The sequence below is a fragment of the Lolium perenne genome, chromosome 4 (assembly GCF_019359855.2).
Source record: "Lolium perenne isolate Kyuss_39 chromosome 4, Kyuss_2.0, whole genome shotgun sequence".
NCBI classification, from domain to species: domain Eukaryota; kingdom Viridiplantae; phylum Streptophyta; class Magnoliopsida; order Poales; family Poaceae; genus Lolium; species Lolium perenne.
Window position 1 is genome coordinate 152,038,943 of NC_067247.2, and position 19,460 is coordinate 152,058,402.

Sequence of the window (19,460 nt, forward strand, 5' to 3'; positions counted from 1 at the left end):
CCTGCCGGAGAGGGGAATCATCTCCCGGAGGACTCTTCACCGCCATGGTCGCCTCCGGAGAGATGAGTGAGTAGTTCACCCCTGGACTATGGATCCATAACAGTAGCTAGATGGTTGTCTTCTCCTTATGTGCTTCATTGTTGGATCTTGTGAGCTGCCTAACATGATCAAGATCATCTATCTGTAATTCTATATGTTGTGTTTGTCGGGATCCGATGGATAGAGAATACTATGTTATGTTGATTATCAATCTATTACCTATGTGTTGTTTATGATCTTGCATGCTCTCCGTTATTAGTAGAGGCTCTGGCCAAGTTTTTACTCTTAACTCCAAGAGGGAGTATTTATGCTCGATAGTGGGTTCATGCCTCCATTAAATGCAGGACGATGTGAGAAAGTTCTAAGGTTGTGGATGTCTTGTTGCCACTAGGGATAAAACATTGATGCTATGTCCGAGGATGTAGTTATTGATTACATTACGCAACATACTTAATGCAATTGTCTGTTGTTTTGCAACTTAATACTGGAAGGGGTTCGGATGATAACCTGAAGGTGGACTTTTTAGGCATAGATGCATGCTGGATAGCGGTCTATGTACTTTGTCGTAATGCCCAATTAAATCTCACAATACTCATCATATCATGTATGTGCATTGTTATGCCCTCTCTATTTGTCAATTGACTGACTGTAATTTGTTCACCCAACATGCTATTTATCTTATGGGAGAGACACCTCTAGTGAACTGTGGACCCCGGTCCTATTCTTTACATCGCATACAATCTACTGCAATACTTGTTCTACTGTTTTCTGCAAACAATCATCTTCCACACAATACGGTTAATCCTTTGTTACAGCAAGCCGGTGAGATTGACAACCTCACTGTTTCGTTGGGGCAAAGTACTTTGGTTGTGTTGTGCAGGTTCCACGTTGGCGCCGGAATCCCTGGTGTTGCGCCGCACTACATCCCGCCGCCATCAACCTTCAACGTGCTTCTTGGCTCCTCCTGGTTCGATAAACCTTGGTTTCTTTCTGAGGGAAAACTTGCTGCTGTGTGCATCATACCTTCCTCTTGGGGTTCCCAACGAACGTGTGAGTTACACGCCATCAAGCTCTTTTTCTGGCGCCGTTGCCGGGGAGATCAAGACACGCTGCAAGGGGAGTCTCCACTTCCAATCTCTTTACTTTGTTTTTGTCTTGCTTTATTTTATTTACTACTTTGTTTGCTTCATTATATCAAAACACAAAAAAAATTAGTTGCTAGCTTTACTTTATTTACTGTCTTGCACTCTATATCAAAACACAAAAAAATTAGTTACTTGCATTTACTTTATCTAGTTTGCTTTATTTACTGTTGCTAAAATGAATACTCCTGAAAACACTAAGTTGTGTGACTTCACAACCACAAATAATAATGATTTCTTATGCACACCTATTGCTCCACCTGCTACTACAGCAGAATTCTTTGAAATTAAACCTGCTTTACTGAATCTTGCTATGGGAGAGCAATTTTCTGGTGTTAGTTCTGATGATGCTGCTGCCCATCTCAATAATTTTGTTGAATTGTGTGAAATGCAAAAGTATAAAGATGTAGATGGTGACATTATAAAATTAAAATTGTTTCCTTTCTCATTAAGAGCAAGAGCTAAAGATTGGTTGCTATCTCTGCCTAAGAATAGTATTGATTCATGGACTAAATGCAAGGATGATTTTATTGGTAGATATTATCCCCCTGCTAAAATTATCTCTTTGAGGAGTAGCATAATGAATTTTAAACAATTGGATAATGAGCATGTTGCACAAGCATGGGAAAGAATGAAATCTTTGGTAAAGAATTGCCCAACCCATGGACTGACTACTTGGATGATCATCCAAACCTTCTATGCAGGACTAAATTTTTCTTCGCGGAACCTATTGGATTCAGCTGCTGGAGGTACCTTTATGTCCATCACTTTTGTAGCACCCTACCTTTTAATAAAGGCAAGATACCTGTGTATAGTGCTATTCCCGGGATCACTGATAGCACACACATTACAAAATATAGTAATCATTGCAATAGTATCAAATTACTACATCATTGATCCAAAGGGTAAAGTAAAATCTTACAATTTGCATAGTCTCATGGACTAGCCCAACAATATTCAGAATATACACAGCGGAAAGTAAATCAGCAATGAGCCTTCATCATCTTCATGTGCCACAGGCAGTCATGTTGGAATGTAGACTCGAGATCCTACCACGTACTTCTCCTCAGAAAATCCTGCACGTTTGAATATGCAGCCCCACGAATGGAGGTCAGTACAATGATGTACTGGCAAATGACACTTATATGGTGGCATTTTTGGGCATGACTATCTACATGATATTTGGCAAGTGGAGTTTAGGCAAATTTGCATAAAGCCAATTTTATCCTACATTTTATTTAAAACAAAACATTTTGAAAATCTTTGAATGACATTATGAAATCACACCATGGATAAATCCTCCATGGGTTTTAGAATAATCACATGGTTACATCTCCCATGAGTTTTCAAAGGTTGATACAAAATTTTAAATACATTCATAAAAGATGATGAGATTCCTCCGTACATTCCCTGCCTAGAAGCTCAAATTGTCCGTAACCGGGGACACGGCTAAGATCTTAGGTTTAACTCTCGAGAGGTTGCGCTCTTTACCCACAATTCGCAACCAAGCCTTTTTGCCAAAATTCTTCATCTTCACTAAGGCCAGGACGAGGTCACTACGAAGCTTTTCTTTAGTAGCCCCTCTACCTACCGGATCCGCCCATACCCTGAAACTCCACCCGCTGGCGGTACCCTAGGCGAGGTTTCCCACTAAGTACTTAGCTAAGACAGAGCCCATAATGTATTGTGGTTGCACTGGAAGCTATCTAAAACAAGGACGACATAATAATCTCTCTAATCCTGGGTGGCAACCCCTATTCAACCGCGCACTCTCAGGCACCCACCCGTCCACTGGTCCATCCCCAGGGATCGGAGCCCTGAGCAGCCGCCCACCACTCAAACAATCCACCCAGGTGATTCATTAAGGGTTGTTAATTTTCACTTTTCAAACCATCACAATCGAAACAATGAAACAACATTTGGCATTTGATGTTGCAGAGCAAAAATAAAGTATCCTATTAATAGGTTCAGGAGTAGCTACACACTACTAGGGTTTGCTACGCATAGCATAATACTTTTCTTTTGAAAACAAAATCCTACCATGCACACTAGTTGAAAAACACTAATGCATAATGAAATAGGTAGGATTTGAATGTCACTTGCCTTTTGGTAGTCGAAGCGCGTTCACTTCTCTTAATCAAAATACGTGCCTCTTCGTACAACTATAACATAGAATATAGCACAACATAAACACACCATTCAACAACAACATCAAAATCAAACAAGACAACAATCGTAAATCGCTCTATGGTACTAAGGTATGGCATGAGGTTTGGCTTGCAAGATATGAATCGATGATATTGAATGAATGTGTCAAATACTTGGAAAGAAAATGATTATTCAAGTTAAGTACTCGGAAGAAAATGATTGACAAGAACCTATGGTCAATTGTTGTTTGCTACTCAAGAATGGGAAAATTGGAATGATCCATGTGATAAATCACATGAGTCTCAAAATGGCGCAACTCAAAATATCGTTTAGTAAAGTGTGACAACACTTACTAAGATAGTATGGGTTACACATAGATTTGGATACGAACTAATGATATATGGAATTACTCAAGTAACTCATTTAAAAGTTTGAATAGTTTGAACCAAGTGGAAGGGTTGAATGGCATGAGATTGTATAGGCGTGAATGATATCGGGATTTGATTCGCGGAGCCTAATGGATAACAAAGGTTCATCACATGTGATATGGGGTAGAGTATCTCCACCCTACTAAAGCCAGATAAAAATCTAAGCTAGGACATGTCACACTTTACTCAAACAACTCAATTGTTATTTGAATAACATGAACTAGACAACCACGGGTAAGCTATGCATTATCCTTGAACATGATAAATAATTCAAAATGGTTATGGAAGATGGGTATGATCATAAGGATTATTTTGGCTAAAGGAACTATGTCGAAGCCAGTCATAGGACTGCACTTTTCGCGAAAAGTTATTAGAAAAAGTTCTCCAGATGGAAGAGCTTTCTACACGGAAGTTGTAAAGAATTCCATTACAAGCGTATCGCCAAAAGAATCTCTAAGAAAAAGTTTGTAGGATTTATTTTATAGACGATGTTGCGGATCAAAGTGATACCGCGGAAATAAAGTGGGCGAAACTGCCACGCAATATGTTTAAGATGATCTACGTGATTTGCTGATTCCGACGGTATAGGGTTTGTCGAAATCCGACGTGTAGAACTTAAGATGTGGATTTTACAAAACTAGACATAAGTGATCACAGTTCTAATGGTGTACGAAAAGTTGTCCGAACAAGTTGCTCGGATGAAAAAAACTTCCTACACGAAAGTTGTAGATGATCTAATTACAAACTTAACGGAAGAACCACTATTCTAAACGGATGTGTAGATCTAAGGAAATAAAATTGCGAAGTTACGTACGAACATCTATATAAAAAGAGCGGAAATAAAATTATTACCGGACAAGAGATGCGTTGGATCACGACGTTTTCCAAAATAGCGTTGCAGATGTTCCGTCGCGAAGCTGCGTCGGAAAGCAGCGTCGCCAAAGAAGCAGCGCTGCGCGGAGGGCTGCTCGTGGGGAGAGAGGAGCGCGGGGCGCTGATGTGCTTGAGGGCTGCCCCATAGGGGTCTTTATATAGTCTGTAGGCTAGAGGAATTTAACATGAGGAGACGAGGTGGGACAAAAAGGAGAAAAGGAAAAGAGGCGGCGGCGTGCGTGACGCGGGGCGGCCTGGGCGCCGGTGCCTCGCGCGTGGGCGCTGGCCAGCGGCTTGGGCCGGATCGGCCGGGTGGCCTGGGGGCGGGGCGGAGCGGAGGGAGTTGGGCCGGGGCAGCTGCTGGGCCGCTCGGCCTGGCTGCGTTCTTTTTTTTTTTTTTTTGTTTCTTTTTTGTTTTCCAGAAATTGAAAATACACTTTGAGGTTTCAAAAAAAAAATCATAAAAATGTAAATAAGGTATTGTTGGATTCGTCATGAAAAATTCTTTAATATGAGATCAAATTTGGAATAAAAATATAAATTTTATAAAACCAAAATTTGACTTACATGTCTATGTGGCTATAGTGCCATTTTAGGGTTTAGTGTTTTCTCAAATAAAATATTTTATAAGTTTCAAAAATCTCCGAACAAAATAGAGTATTGATTAGAAAATATTTTGAAACTAGGATTTATGAAATCTCCATTTTGGAAATTACTTTTAAATAATCTTCAAAAGTTTTAATTTCTTGTGAATATTCAATCAAGTTCAAAAAATCAAGCATTCAATTTATTTAAATTTTACATTCCAAAATTTAGAAAATTTCGGGATGTGACAGACTACCACCCTTAAAAGAAATCTCGTCCTCGAGATTTGAGAAAGGTTAGAAAGTTTTTCGGTTCCAGATGGGCATGGGTGCTACCACCCTTAAAAGAAAATCTCACTACATGGCCTCTCGAGATTTTTGGTGACTTTACAGAAGTAATTTCTCTGTGCACCTATTCGCGTAGTGGCCCTTGTTGCGACATTTGTAGCATGTGACGTGGCTGAGGTCTCTCATGAGTTTCTTCGTGCTTCCATTTTCTACTCTCTGCTCCTTTGCTTTATTCTTCTTCTTCTTTTCTAGGCACTTTGACGCATAATGTCCTGGTTCTTTGCAACAGTAACACAACAAGTGTCTAATTTCCTTCTCCTTGGAGTGGTGGTGATTTTTCTTCCTTTTGGGTCTCTCCAAAGCTAAGAGATCTTCTAGTTCCTGGTCTTCATATTCCACCTTAAATGTGGGGAACCTTTCTCGCTTTCTAGAGCACTTCTTTGATAAATGTTCTTCTCCTCCACATGCATAACAACACTTGGTGGTGACAGTGTGTGCCGCTTCCTGGGGCTTGATTTCAACTTCTTCCTTCATCTTGGACCTTGTACCTTCATGGATGTTTCTCATAGACTGACACATTCCATCCCTGACTTGTACACTCATTTCTTGCACTATGGGGTAGAGGTGGCATTGAGCGGGGACATGATTGACTCCTTCACATAGGAAACACGTAATCTGATAGGTGTGGCATTCTTTGGTTGGATGGCTTCCATCACAGTTAGGGCACTGGTCCCGATGTTCCCCACGTGAATGCCCTAGGTCTCCACATAGTTTGCATGCTCGGGGTCTGGTTACGCCATCCTCTTTGTTGTTATAGTTCGTCATGCCATGGGACATCATCTGCAACATTTGAGACTGGGACTCCAACAATTGCAGCATTTCTGGTGGTAAATCATTATCTTTGTGGCTGCTGACTAGGCTTTGCGTCATCTGCTGAACCAACTGAGCTTGTCCCAACAACTCTGGTAATGTGGGTGGCATCTTGGGGTCGTTGTTGTCATTGTAGTTGTGAGCACGATGTAGAGGCATCTGTTTGGGTTTGGACACTGTAAGATGCAAATACAAAGAGAGCTAAGAGAAAACACTACCCTTAAACTAGTGGTTGGATCTTCAAACTAAACGTAACCCTACGTTTGGCAGCACTTGCCTACTATAATGGTATAATATCTATTCACCCTATGGTTCAAGCTTAACAGCGACGTCTCTCTTGTAGGTACGTCTCTCTAGATTTACCATTCTTCATACAAGATTAAACAATATGAGTAGTCGTCATGGGGGCCAATCCATGTCGCACCCAATCATTTTCTTGTTTTCAGTTTGGTGTATCTCGTATTCTAACTCTTGGTCAACCTCACCAGTTTGAGAAAACTTCAATGGAGAATTGAATCAACGTTTCAGTTCCCATTATTGAATTGTTTTGAAAACACTTCTATCGATCCTTAACTAGGGTTTGGCGTATCTCACATCCTATGCTTCTTCATCTGATAGGAAACTTCTAGGTTTATTTGACTCCTATTGTCCTCAGGGCAAGTTGCCGAGAAAACATTCTCTGGGTTGGGTATAGATGAGAATAGATAGAAAGATTCTAAATGAGATTCCTACCCAAACACAACAGATCAAAGCAATTCATCAAACAACCATCATCAAACAAACACAACCAAACTAGTATGGTCATACCTCAATTTGGTACGATCAATATTTTTTTTACTTTATCGTTGGTTCGTTATAAGAGAACTAATAGTGGTCTAGTCTATTTCTATATTTGATGCATCAAGTATCTATTCTACTCCTTCGGTGTATCTTCGGGTGTTGTGCGGTTGCATCGAAGTCTTTCTTCAAGTTCTTCATTTGTCTTCCATGAAACACTTCTAGCGGAGTTGAAGAATATCGCATGAATCATCACTCTTCATGCTTCAGGGACATGGTCATCATCAGTCATTGTTGTTTTTCATGAAGTGGGTCATCTAAGGTGAGAGGAAAACAATTTTGAAGATGGAATAGATGAGAATACCAGAAGTTCACAAAGCAAACATCTTTTTGATTAAAATAGGATTAGCCAAAATTTTCATCCTAGGGTCTTCCTATTTCTAATCCAAACCTAGGGTCTCGATCCTACAGGCAACACTATGCTCTGATACCATTCTGTAGCACCCTACCTTTTAATAAAGGCAAGATACCTGTGTATAGTGCTATTCCCGGGATCACTGATAGCACACACATTACAAAATATAGTAATCATTGCAATAGTATCAAATTACTACATCATTGAACCAAAGGGTAAAGTAAAATCTTACAATTTGCATAGTCTCATGGACTAGCCCAACAATATTCAGAATATACACAGCGGAAAGTAAATCAGCAATGAGCCTTCATCATCTTCATGTGCCACAGGCAGTCATGTTGGAATGTAGACTCGAGATCCTACCACGTACTTCTCCTCAGAAAATCCTGCACGTTTGAATATGCAGCCCCACGAATGGAGGTCAGTACAATGATGTACTGGCAAATGACACTTATATGGTGGCATTTTTGGGCATGACTATCTACATGATATTTGGCAAGTGGAGTTTAGGCAAATTTGCATAAAGCCAATTTTATCCTACATTTTATTTAAAACAAAACATTTTGAAAATCTTTGAATGACATTATGAAATCACACCATGGATAAATCCTCCATGGGTTTTAGAATAATCACATGGTTACATCTCCCATGAGTTTTCAAAGGTTGATACAAAATTTTAAATACATTCATAAAAGATGATGAGATTCCTCCGTACATTCCCTGCCTAGAAGCTCAAATTGTCCGTAACCGGGGACACGGCTAAGATCTTAGGTTTAACTCTCGAGAGGTTGCGCTCTTTACCCACAATTCGCAACCAAGCCTTTTTGCCAAAATTCTTCATCTTCACTAAGGCCAGGACGAGGTCACTACGAAGCTTTTCTTTAGTAGCCCCTCTACCTACCGGATCCGCCCGTACCCTGAAACTCCACCCGCTGGCGGTACCCTAGGCGAGGTTTCCCACTAAGTACTTAGCTAAGACAGAGCCCATAATGTATTGTGGTTGCACTGGAAGCTATCTAAAACAAGGACGACATAATAATCTCTCTAATCCTGGGTGGCAACCCCTATTCAACCGCGCACTCTCAGGCACCCACCCGTCCACTGGTCCATCCCCAGGGATCGGAGCCCTGAGCAGCCGCCCACCACTCAAACAATCCACCCAGGTGATTCATTAAGGGTTGTTAATTTTCACTTTTCAAACCATCACAATCGAAACAATGAAACAACATTTGGCATTTGATGTTGCAGAGCAAAAATAAAGTATCCTATTAATAGGTTCAGGAGTAGCTACACACTACTAGGGTTTGCTACGCATAGCATAATACTTTTCTTTTGAAAACAAAATCCTACCATGCACACTAGTTGAAAAACACTAATGCATAATGAAATAGGTAGGATTTGAATGTCACTTGCCTTTTGGTAGTCGAAGCGCGTTCACTTCTCTTAATCAAAATACGTGCCTCTTCGTACAACTATAACATAGAATATAGCACAACATAAACACACCATTCAACAACAACATCAAAATCAAACAAGACAACAATCGTAAATCGCTCTATGGTACTAAGGTATGGCATGAGGTTTGGCTTGCAAGATATGAATCGACGATATTGAATGAATGTGTCAAATACTTGGAAAGAAAATGATTATTCAAGTTAAGTACTCGGAAGAAAATGATTGACAAGAACCTATGGTCAATTGTTGTTTGCTACTCAAGAATGGGAAAATTGGAATGATCCATGTGATAAATCACATGAGTCTCAAAATGGCGCAACTCAAAATATCGTTTAGTAAAGTGTGACAACACTTACTAAGATAGTATGGGTTACACATAGATTTGGATACGAACTAATGATATATGGAATTACTCAAGTAACTCATTTAAAAGTTTGAATAGTTTGAACCAAGTGGAAGGGTTGAATGGCATGAGATTGTATAGGCGTGAATGATATCGGGATTTGATTCGCGGAGCCTAATGGATAACAAAGGTTCATCACATGTGATATGGGGTAGAGTATCTCCACCCTACTAAAGCCGATAAAAATCTAAGCTAGGACATGTCACACTTTACTCAAACAACTCAATTGTTATTTGAATAACATGAACTAGACAACCACGGGTAAGCTATGCATTATCCTTGAACATGATAAATAATTCAAAATGGTTATGGAAGATGGGTATGATCATAAGGATTATTTTGGCTAAAGGAACTATGTCGAAGCCAGTCATAGGACTGCACTTTTCGCGAAAAGTTATTAGAAAAAGTTCTCCAGATGGAAGAGCTTTCTACACGGAAGTTGTAGAGAATTCCATTACAAGCGTATCGCCAAAAGAATCTCTAAGAAAAAGTTTGTAGGATTTATTTTATAGACGATGTTGCGGATCAAAGTGATACCGCGGAAATAAAGTGGGCGAAACTGCCACGCAATATGTTTAAGATGATCTACGTGATTTCTTGATTCCGACGGTATAGGGTTTGTCGAAATCCGACGTGTAGAACTTAAGATGTGGATTTTACAAAACTAGACATAAGTGATCACAGTTCTAATGGTGTACGAAAAGTTGTCCGAACAAGTTGCTCGGATGAAAAAAACTTCCTACACGAAAGTTGTAGATGATCTAATTACAAACTTAACGGAAGAACCACTATTCTAAACGGATGTGTAGATCTAAGGAAATAAAATTGCGAAGTTACGTACGAACATCTATATAAAAAGAGCGGAAATAAAATTATTACCGGACAAGAGATGCGTTGGATCGCGACGTTTTCCAAAATAGCGTTGCAGATGTTCCGTCGCGAAGCTGCGTCGGAAAGCAGCGTCGCCAAAGAAGCAGCGCTGCGCGGAGGGCTGCTCGTGGGGAGAGAGGAGCGCGGGGCGCTGATGTGCTTGAGGGCTGCCCCATAGGGGTCTTTATATAGTCTGTAGGCTAGAGGAATTTAACATGAGGAGACGAGGTGGGACAAAAAGGAGAAAAGGAAAAGAGGCGGCGGCGTGCGTGACGCGGGGCGGCCTGGGCGCCGGTGCCTCGCGCGTGGGCGCTGGCCAGCGGCTTGGGCCGGATCGGCCGGGTGGCCTGGGGGCGGGGCGGAGCGGAGGGAGTTGGGCCGGGGCAGCTGCTGGGCCGCTCGGCCTGGCTGCGTTCTTTTTTTTTTTTTTTGTTTCTTTTTTGTTTTCCAGAAATTGAAAATACACTTTGAGGTTTCAAAAAAAAAATCATAAAAATGTAAATAAGGTATTGTTGGATTCGTCATGAAAAATTCTTTAATATGAGATCAAATTTGGAATAAAAATATAAATTTTATAAAACCAAAATTTGACTTACATGTCTATGTGGCTATAGTGCCATTTTAGGGTTTAGTGTTTTCTCAAATAAAATATTTTATAAGTTTCAAAAATCTCCGAACAAAATAGAGTATTGATTAGAAAATATTTTGAAACTAGGATTTATGAAATCTCCATTTTGGAAATTACTTTTAAATAATCTTCAAAAGTTTTAATTTCTTGTGAATTTTCAATCAAGTTCAAAAAATCAAGCATTCAATTTATTTAAATTTTACATTCCAAAATTTAGAAAATTTCGGGATGTGACAACTTTGGGGGCGGCTACAAAGCTTCTTGATAATATGATGATCAATTACTCTGAATGGCACACGGAAAGAGCTCCACAAGGTAAGAAGGTAAATTCTGTCGAAGAATCCTCATCCTTGAGTGATAAGATTGATGCTATTATGTCTATGCTTGTGAATGATAGGACTAATGTTGATCCTAATAATGTTCCATTAGCTTCATTGGTTGCTCAAGAAGAACATGTTGATGTAAACTTCATTAAAAAAAATAATTTCAACAACAATGCTTATCGGAACAATTCTAGTAATAACTATAGGCCATATCCTTATAATAATGGTAACGGTTATGGTAATTCTTATGGGAATTCTTACAACAATAATAGGAGTGTACCCCCTGGTCTTGAAGCTATGCTTAAAGAATTTATTAGTACACAAACTGCTTTTAACAAATCTGTTGAGGAAAAGCTCAATAAAATTGATATTCTCGCTTCTAAGGTTGATAGTCTTGCCTCTGATGTTGATCTTTTGAAGTCGAAAGTTATGCCTAATATGGATATTGAAAATAAAATTGTTACTACAGCAAATGCCATCCAAGTTAGAATTAATGAGAATATAAAATTAATGGCTGAATTGCGTGCTAGGTGGGATAGAGAAGAAAATGAAAAACTAGCTAAAGAGAATAATGTAGCTAAAGTTTGGACTATTACCACCACTAGTAATGTTAATGCTCCACATGTTGCTGCACCTCCTACTAATAATGGTGAAAGAATTGGTATTGGCAATGTTTCTACTCCTAGTGCAAAGCGTACAAAACTGCCTGAAATTGCTAAAACTTCTGAAACTGCCTGTGATAAAACTGCTGAAATTTTTTCCAACATTGGGGATGATGATCCCATTGCTGTAGCTCATAATGATTTAGATTTTGATGATTGCCACATCTCTGAAGTTATAAAGTTCTTACAAAAACTTGCTAAAAGTCCCAATGCTAGTGCTATAAATTTGGCCTTTACAAAACATATTACAAATGCTCTCATAAAAGCTAGAGAAGAGAAACTAAAACTTGAAACCTCTATTCCTAGAAAGTTAGAAAATGGTTGGGAGCCCATCATTAAGATGAAGATCAATGACTTTGATTGTAATGCTTTATATGATCTTGGTGCAAGTATTTCTGTTATGCCTAAGAAAATTTATGATATGCTTGACTTGCCACCATTAAAAAATTGTTATTTGGATGTTAATCTTGTTGATAATGCTATAAAGAAACCTTTGGGGAGAGTCGATAATGTTCGTATTATGGTTAACAATAACCTTGTCCCCGTTGATTTTGTTGTCTTGGATATTGAATGCAATGCATCTTGTCCCATTATATTGGGAAGACCTTTTCTTCGAACTGTTGGTGCTACCATTGATATGAAGGAAGGTAATATTAAATATCAATTTCCTCTCAAGAAAGGTATGGAACACTTCCCTAGAAAGAGAATGAAGTTACCTTTTGATTCTATTATTAGAACAAATTATGATGTTGATGCTTCGTCTCTTGATGTTACTTGATACACACTTTCTGCGCCTAGCTGAAAGGCGTTAAAGAAAAGCGCTTATGGGAGACAACCCATGTTTTTACTACAGTATTTTTGTTTTATATTTGAGTCTTGGAAGTTGTTTACTACTGTAGCAACCTCTCCTTATCTTAGTTTTGTGTTTTGTTGTGCCAAGTAAAGTCTTTGATAGTAAGGTTCATACTAGATTTGGATTACTGCGCAGTTACAGATTTCTTTGCTGTCACGAATTTCGACCTGCCTCTCTGTAGGTAGCTCAGAAAAATATGCCAATTTACGTGCGTGATCCTCAGATATGTACACAACTTTCATTCAATTTGGGCATTTTCATTTGAGCAAGTCTGGTGCCATTTTAAAATTCATCTTTACGAACTATTCTGTTTTGACAGATTCTGCCTTTTATTTCGCATTGCCTCTTTTGCTATGTTGGATGAATTTTTTTGATCCATTAATGTCCAGTAGCTTTATGCAATGTCCAGAAGTGTTAAGAATGATTATGTCACCTCTGAACATGTTAATTTTTATTGTGCACTAACCCTCTAATGAGTTGTTTCGAGTTTGGTGTGGAGGAAGTTTTCAAGGATCAAGAGAGGGAAATGATGCAACATGATCAAGGAGAGTGAAAGCTCTAAGCTTGGGGATGCCCCGGTGGTTCACCCCTGCATATTCTAAGAAGACTCAAGCGTCTAAGCTTGGGGATGCCCAAGGCATCCCCTTCTTCATCGACAACATCATCAGGTTCCTCCCCTGAAACTATATTTTTATTCAGTCACATCTTATGTGCTTTGCTTGGAGCGTCGGTTTGTTTTTGTTTTTGTTTTGTTTGAATAAAATGGATCCTAGCATTCATTGTGTGGGAGAGAGACACGCTCCGCTGTTGCATATGGACAAATATGTCCTTAGGCCTTACTCATAGTATTCATGGCGAAGGTTGAATCTTCTTCGTTAAATTGTTATATGGTTGGAATCGGGAAATGCTACATGTAGTAATTCTAAAATGTCTTGAATAATTTGATACTTGGCAATTGTTGTGCTCATGTTTAAGCTCTTGCATCATATACTTTGCACCCATTAATGAAGAAACACCTAGAGCTTGCTAAATTTGGTTTGCATATTTGGTCTCTCTAAAGTCTAGATAATTTCTAGTATTGAGTTTTGAACAACAAGGAAGACGGTGTAGAGTCTTATAATGTTTACAATATGTCTTTTATGTGAGTTTTGCTGCACCGGTTCATCCTTGTGTTTGTTTCAAATAACCTTGCTAGCCTAAACCTTGTATCGAGAGGGAATACTTCTCATGCATCCAAAATCCTTGAGCCAACCACTATGCCATTTGTGTCCACCATACCTACCTACTACATGGTATTTCTCCGCCATTCCAAAGTAAATTGCTTGAGTGCTACCTTTAAATTTCCATCATTCGCCTTTGCAATATATAGCTCATGGGACAAAATAGCCTTAAAAACTATTGTGGTATTGAATATGTACTTATGCACTTTATCTCTTATTAAGTTGGTTGTTGTGCGATAACCATGCTTCTGGGGACGCCATCAACTCTTTGTTGAATATCATGTGAGTTGCTATGCATGTCCGTATTGTCTGAAGTAAGAGAGATCTACCACTTTAATGGTTAGAGCATGCATATTGTTAGAGAAGAACATTGGGCCGCTAACTAAAGCCATGAATCATGGTGGAAGTTTCAGTTTTGGACATATATCCTCAATCTCATATGAGAACACTAATTGTTGCTACATGCTTATGCATTAAAGAGGAGTCCATTATCTGTTTTCCATGTTGTCCCGGTATGGATGTCTAAGTTCAGAATAATCAAAAGCGAGAAATCCAAAATGCGAGCTTTCTCCTTAGACCTTTGTACAGGCGGCATGGAGGTACCCCTTTGTGACACTTGGTTAAAACATGTGTATTGTGATGATCCCGGTAGTCCAAGCTAATTAGGACAAGGTGCGGGCACTATTAGTATACTATGTATGAGGCTTGCAACTTGTAAGATATAACTTACATAATACATATGCTTTATTACTACCGTCGACAAAATTGTTTCATGTTTTCAAAATAAAAGCTCTAGCACAAATATAGCAATCGATGCTTTCCTCTTTGAAGGACCTTTCTTTTACTTTTATGTTGAGTCAGTTCACCTATCTCTCTCCACCTCAAGAAGCAAACACTTGTGTGAACTGTGCATTGATTCCTACATACTTGCATATTGCACTTGTTATATTACTCTATGTTGACAATTATCCATGAGATATACATGTTATAAGTTGAAAGCAACCGCTGAAACTTAATCTTCGTTTGTGTTGCTTCAATACCTTTACTTTAATTTATTGCTTTATGAGTTAACTCTTATGCAAGACTTGTTGATGCTTGTCTTGAAGTACTATTCATGAAAAGTCTTTGCTTTATGATTCAGTTGTTTACTCATGTCATTACCATTGTTTTGATCGCTGCATTCATTACATATGCTTACAATAGTATGATCAAGGTTATGATGGCATGTCACTCCAGAAATTATCTTTGTTATCGTTTACCTGCTCGGGACGAGCAGGAACTAAGCTTGGGGATGCTGATACGTCTCCGACATATCGATAATTTCTTATGTTCCATGCCACATTATTGATGATATCTACATGTTTTATACACATTATATGTCGTATTTATGCATTTTCCGGCACTAACCTATTAACAAGATGCCGAAGAGCCAGTTGCTGTTTTCTACTGTTTTTGGTTTCAGAAATCCTACAAAGGAAATATTCTCGGAATTGGACGAAATCAACGCCCAGGGTCCTATTTTTGCACGAAGCTTCCAGAAGACCGAGGGGGAAAGGAAGTGGGGCCACGAGGTGCCGCCACAACAGGGCGGCGCGGCCCTAGCGTGTGGGGCCCTCGTGTGCCCCCCCGCGTTGCCCTTCCGCCTACTTAAAGCCTCCGTCGCGAAACCCCCAGTACCGAGAGCCACGATACGGAAAACCTTACTGAGACGCCGCCGCCGCCAATCCCATCTCGGGGGATTCTGGAGATCACCTCCGGCACCCCGCCGGAGAGGGGAATCATCTCCCGGAGGACTCTTCACCGCCATGGTCGCCTCCGGAGTGATGAGTGAGTAGTTCACCCCTGTACTATGGGTCCATAGCAGTAGCTAGATGGTTGTCTTCTCCTTATGTGCTTCATTGTTGGATCTTGTGAGCTGCCTAACATGATCAAGATCATCTATCTGTAATTCTATATGTTGTGTTTGTCGGGATCCGATGGATAGAGAATACTATGTTATGTTGATTATCAATCTATTACCTATGTGTTGTTTATGATCTTGCATGCTCTCCGTTATTAGTAGAGGCTCTGGCCAAGTTTTTACTCTTAACTCCAAGAGGGAGTATTTATGCTCGATAGTGGGTTCATGCCTCCATTAAATCTGGGACAGTGACAGAAAGTTCTAAGGTTGTGGATGTGCTGTTGCCACTAGGGATAAAACATTGATGCTATGTCCGAGGATGTAGTTATTGATTACATTACGCACCATACTTAATGCAATTGTTTGTTGTTTCGCAACTTAATACTGGAAGGGGTTCGGATGATAACCTGAAGGTGGACTTATTAGGCATAGATGCATGCTGGATAGCGGTCTATGTACTTTGTCGTAATGCCCAATTAAATCTCACAATACTCATCATATCATGTATGTGCATTGTTATGCCCTCTCTATTTGTCAATTGTCTGACTGTAATTTGTTCACCCAACATGCTATTTATCTTATGGGAGAGACACCTCTAGTGAACTGTGGACCCCGGTCCTATTCTTTACATCGCATACAATCTACTGCAATACTTGTTCTACTGTTTTCTGCAAACAATCATCTTCCACACAATACGGTTAATCCTTTGTTACAGCAAGCCGGTGAGATTGACAACCTCACTGTTTCGTTGGGGCAAAGTACTTTGGTTGTGTTGTGCAGGTTCCACGTTGGCGCCGGAATCCCTGGTGTTGCGCCGCACTACATCCCGCCGCCATCAACCTTCAACGTGCTTCTTGGCTCCTCCTGGTTCGATAAACCTTGGTTTCTTTCTGAGGGAAAACTTGCTGCTGTGCGCATCATACCTTCCTCTTGGGGATCCCAACGAACGTGTGAGTTACACGCCATCAGTGGCTTCGTTAGATACTCCTTAATCTCGTCAAATGCTTGCTGTTGCTCTACCCCCCAGCGAAACTCCTCATCAGATTTAATTTTCACCAAGCCCATGAATGGCTCGATTCGCCCAGACAGATTGGAGATGAATCTTCTGACGAAGTTGATTTTGCCGATGAGACACTGGAGTTCTTTCTTCGTGGTAGGTGGCTTCATCGTTCGCACTGCCTCTTGGCTTTTCAGGCCGATCTCAATTCCGCGTTCATGAACCAAGAAACCCAAGAATTGACCGGCCGTTACACCAAAAGCACACTTCTTTGGATTCATTCTTAGTCCGAACTTTCTAGTTCGGTCCAGGACGTGTCGTAAATCCTCCAAGTGCCCTTCCACTGCAACAGACTTGACCACCACTTCATCAATGTAAATCTCCACCAATTTGCCGATCAGATCATGAAAGATGTAATTCATGGCTCTTTGGTACGTTGCGCCGGCATTTTTCAGCCCAAATGTCATGACTACATACTCAAACAAGCCCACCGAGCCTGGTACTCTGAATGCAGTCTTGTGTATATCTTCTGGAGCCATGAAAATTTGGTTGTAGCCGGCATTTCCATCCATGAAACTTAGAACCTTATGACCAGCAGCTGCATTGATCAATGTCTCTGCTACCGGCATTGGGTACTCATCCTTTGGAGTGGCTCTATTGAGATCCCGAAAATCTATGGCGACGCGCCATCGGCCGTCCTTTTTCTCTACAGGTACGACGTTAGAAATCCACTCAACGTACCTGCATGGCCTGATGAATCCGGCGTTCAGCATTTTCTCGATCTCTTTCTTGACTTCTACCAGAATTTCGGCCTTCATCTATCGTGCTCGCTGCTGGAACGACCGAAATCCTTTCTTCAGAGGGAGCCGATGCTCAATGATGCTCCTGTCTAACCCTGGCACCTCTGTGTAATCCCATGTAAAACAATCTGGGTATTCTTTCAACAAAGCTATCATCAGGCTCCTCAGATGCGGATCTAATTTTTTTGCTGATAAATGTTGGTCGTGGCTTATCCCCAGGACCAATGTCAATCTCTTCTAGCTCATCAGCTGATGTAAACCCATATCCTAGCTTTCCGTCGCCTGCTAGATCGATGTTGAACACAGGCAAAACATATGGTGAGGATAATATGGGCCGATTGCTTGAATCGGCCTCCTTTTCCATTGCATTACTCAATGAGGGTTTACAACTTAAGTGTGCTCTACGACGACTACGTGACATGCTTGAGGTGAGATCATTGCTTTTTATTTTTTGGGGCCGATCGCAGGGATCGGCCTTGCCACGTACGTCTACTGACTCTGGTCTTGCTACTCTGTCAGGCCGGTGGATAAGACCAGCCTCACCCCATTTTTTGAAGCTTCGATGCGCTCACAGCCGTCCAAACTGATTCCAGAGATCGGCTCTTGGTCGTCTGTATCCCAAATATTCATGCCAGCTAGTGAGATCTCGATCGAGTCATCTGCATGAACGACCTCCACTTCGTCTCCATCCCACTGTATCAGGCATTGGTGCATCGTGGATGGAATGCAGCAGCTGGCGTGAATCCAATCCCTCCCTAGTAGGACAGCGTAGGTGCTTTTGCTGTCGACGATGAAGAACGACGTAGGGATGGTTTTTCGGCCTATGGTTAGATCCACGTTCAGAACACCCTGTGCTTCTGATGCTTGGCCGTTAAAATCGCTTAGTGTGACGTTGGTCTTGATCAGATCTTCGTTAGAGCGTCCCAAACGCCGTAGCATGGAGTATGGCATTATATTGACTACCGCTCCCGTGTCAACCAACATCTTGTTGACAGGCTGCCCATTGATATAACCTCTTAGGTACAGGGCCTTCAAGTGTCTGTAGCTCCTCTCTCGTGGTTTTTCAAAGATAACCGGCCGTGGGCCGCAGTCAAACTGTGCTACTGGCACTTCTTCAGTTCTGGGAGCATAAAACTCCGATGGCAGTATGAACACCATGTTTGTGACAGCCGATGCCTTTGCACCGGCTTTTGTCTGCTTGGGGCGCCATTCTTTCTTTTGTGGCCGCGCCTCCATCTCCAATGTTTGCTGAATTTTCACGGCCAGATCGGGCCGTGCTTTCCTCAACGTGTACAGGTACTGCGCCTCGGCTTCCTCCAAGTTACGTAGCCGCTGAACCCTACGCTTTTGGGAATGACTGAGTCCATCAGGGCACCACCTTGGCCGGTGGTACCTATCTTCTTCTTCATCTTCTGACTCCTCGAAGTCTTCATCTTGAGATGACTCAGCTCGTCCGCTCTGAGGTGGGAGAGGCCCAAGACGCTTGAACACTGAAACCTCACTTGTGCCCTTCCTCTGCTGTCTACATTCTGGGCAGTTGTCGATTGTAGGCAATCGGCTCATTCCTGAGTCCCAGCAGTGCTTAAAGAAAGGACAATCCCAGTGCCTGTCCATGTCTTCCTGCTCTCTTGACCTCCCTTTAGCGCGGCGTTCATATCCTTCGTCGCCTCTATCATATCGACGATGTTTTCTGTTGTCTGCATCAGACCGATGATATCTGTCGTCATTTACGTCGTACCGCTGGTGTCGGTCGTACTGATGCTCATATTTGTTAAGGAGATGCGT

The 19,460-nt window shown here is 41.0% G+C and overlaps 1 long non-coding RNA gene across 1 annotated transcript; it reads right to left on the reverse strand.

The window, feature by feature from the left end:
• Window positions 1-7,686: 7,686 nt before the first annotated feature.
• Window positions 7,687-10,414, reverse strand: LOC127294175 (uncharacterized). The gene is made up of 2 exons (XR_007846412.2): window positions 10,302-10,414; window positions 7,687-9,036 (listed from the first exon to the last, which is right to left on the reverse strand). It is a non-coding gene; the product is annotated as an uncharacterized lncRNA (long non-coding RNA).
• Window positions 10,415-19,460: the final 9,046 nt, after the last annotated feature.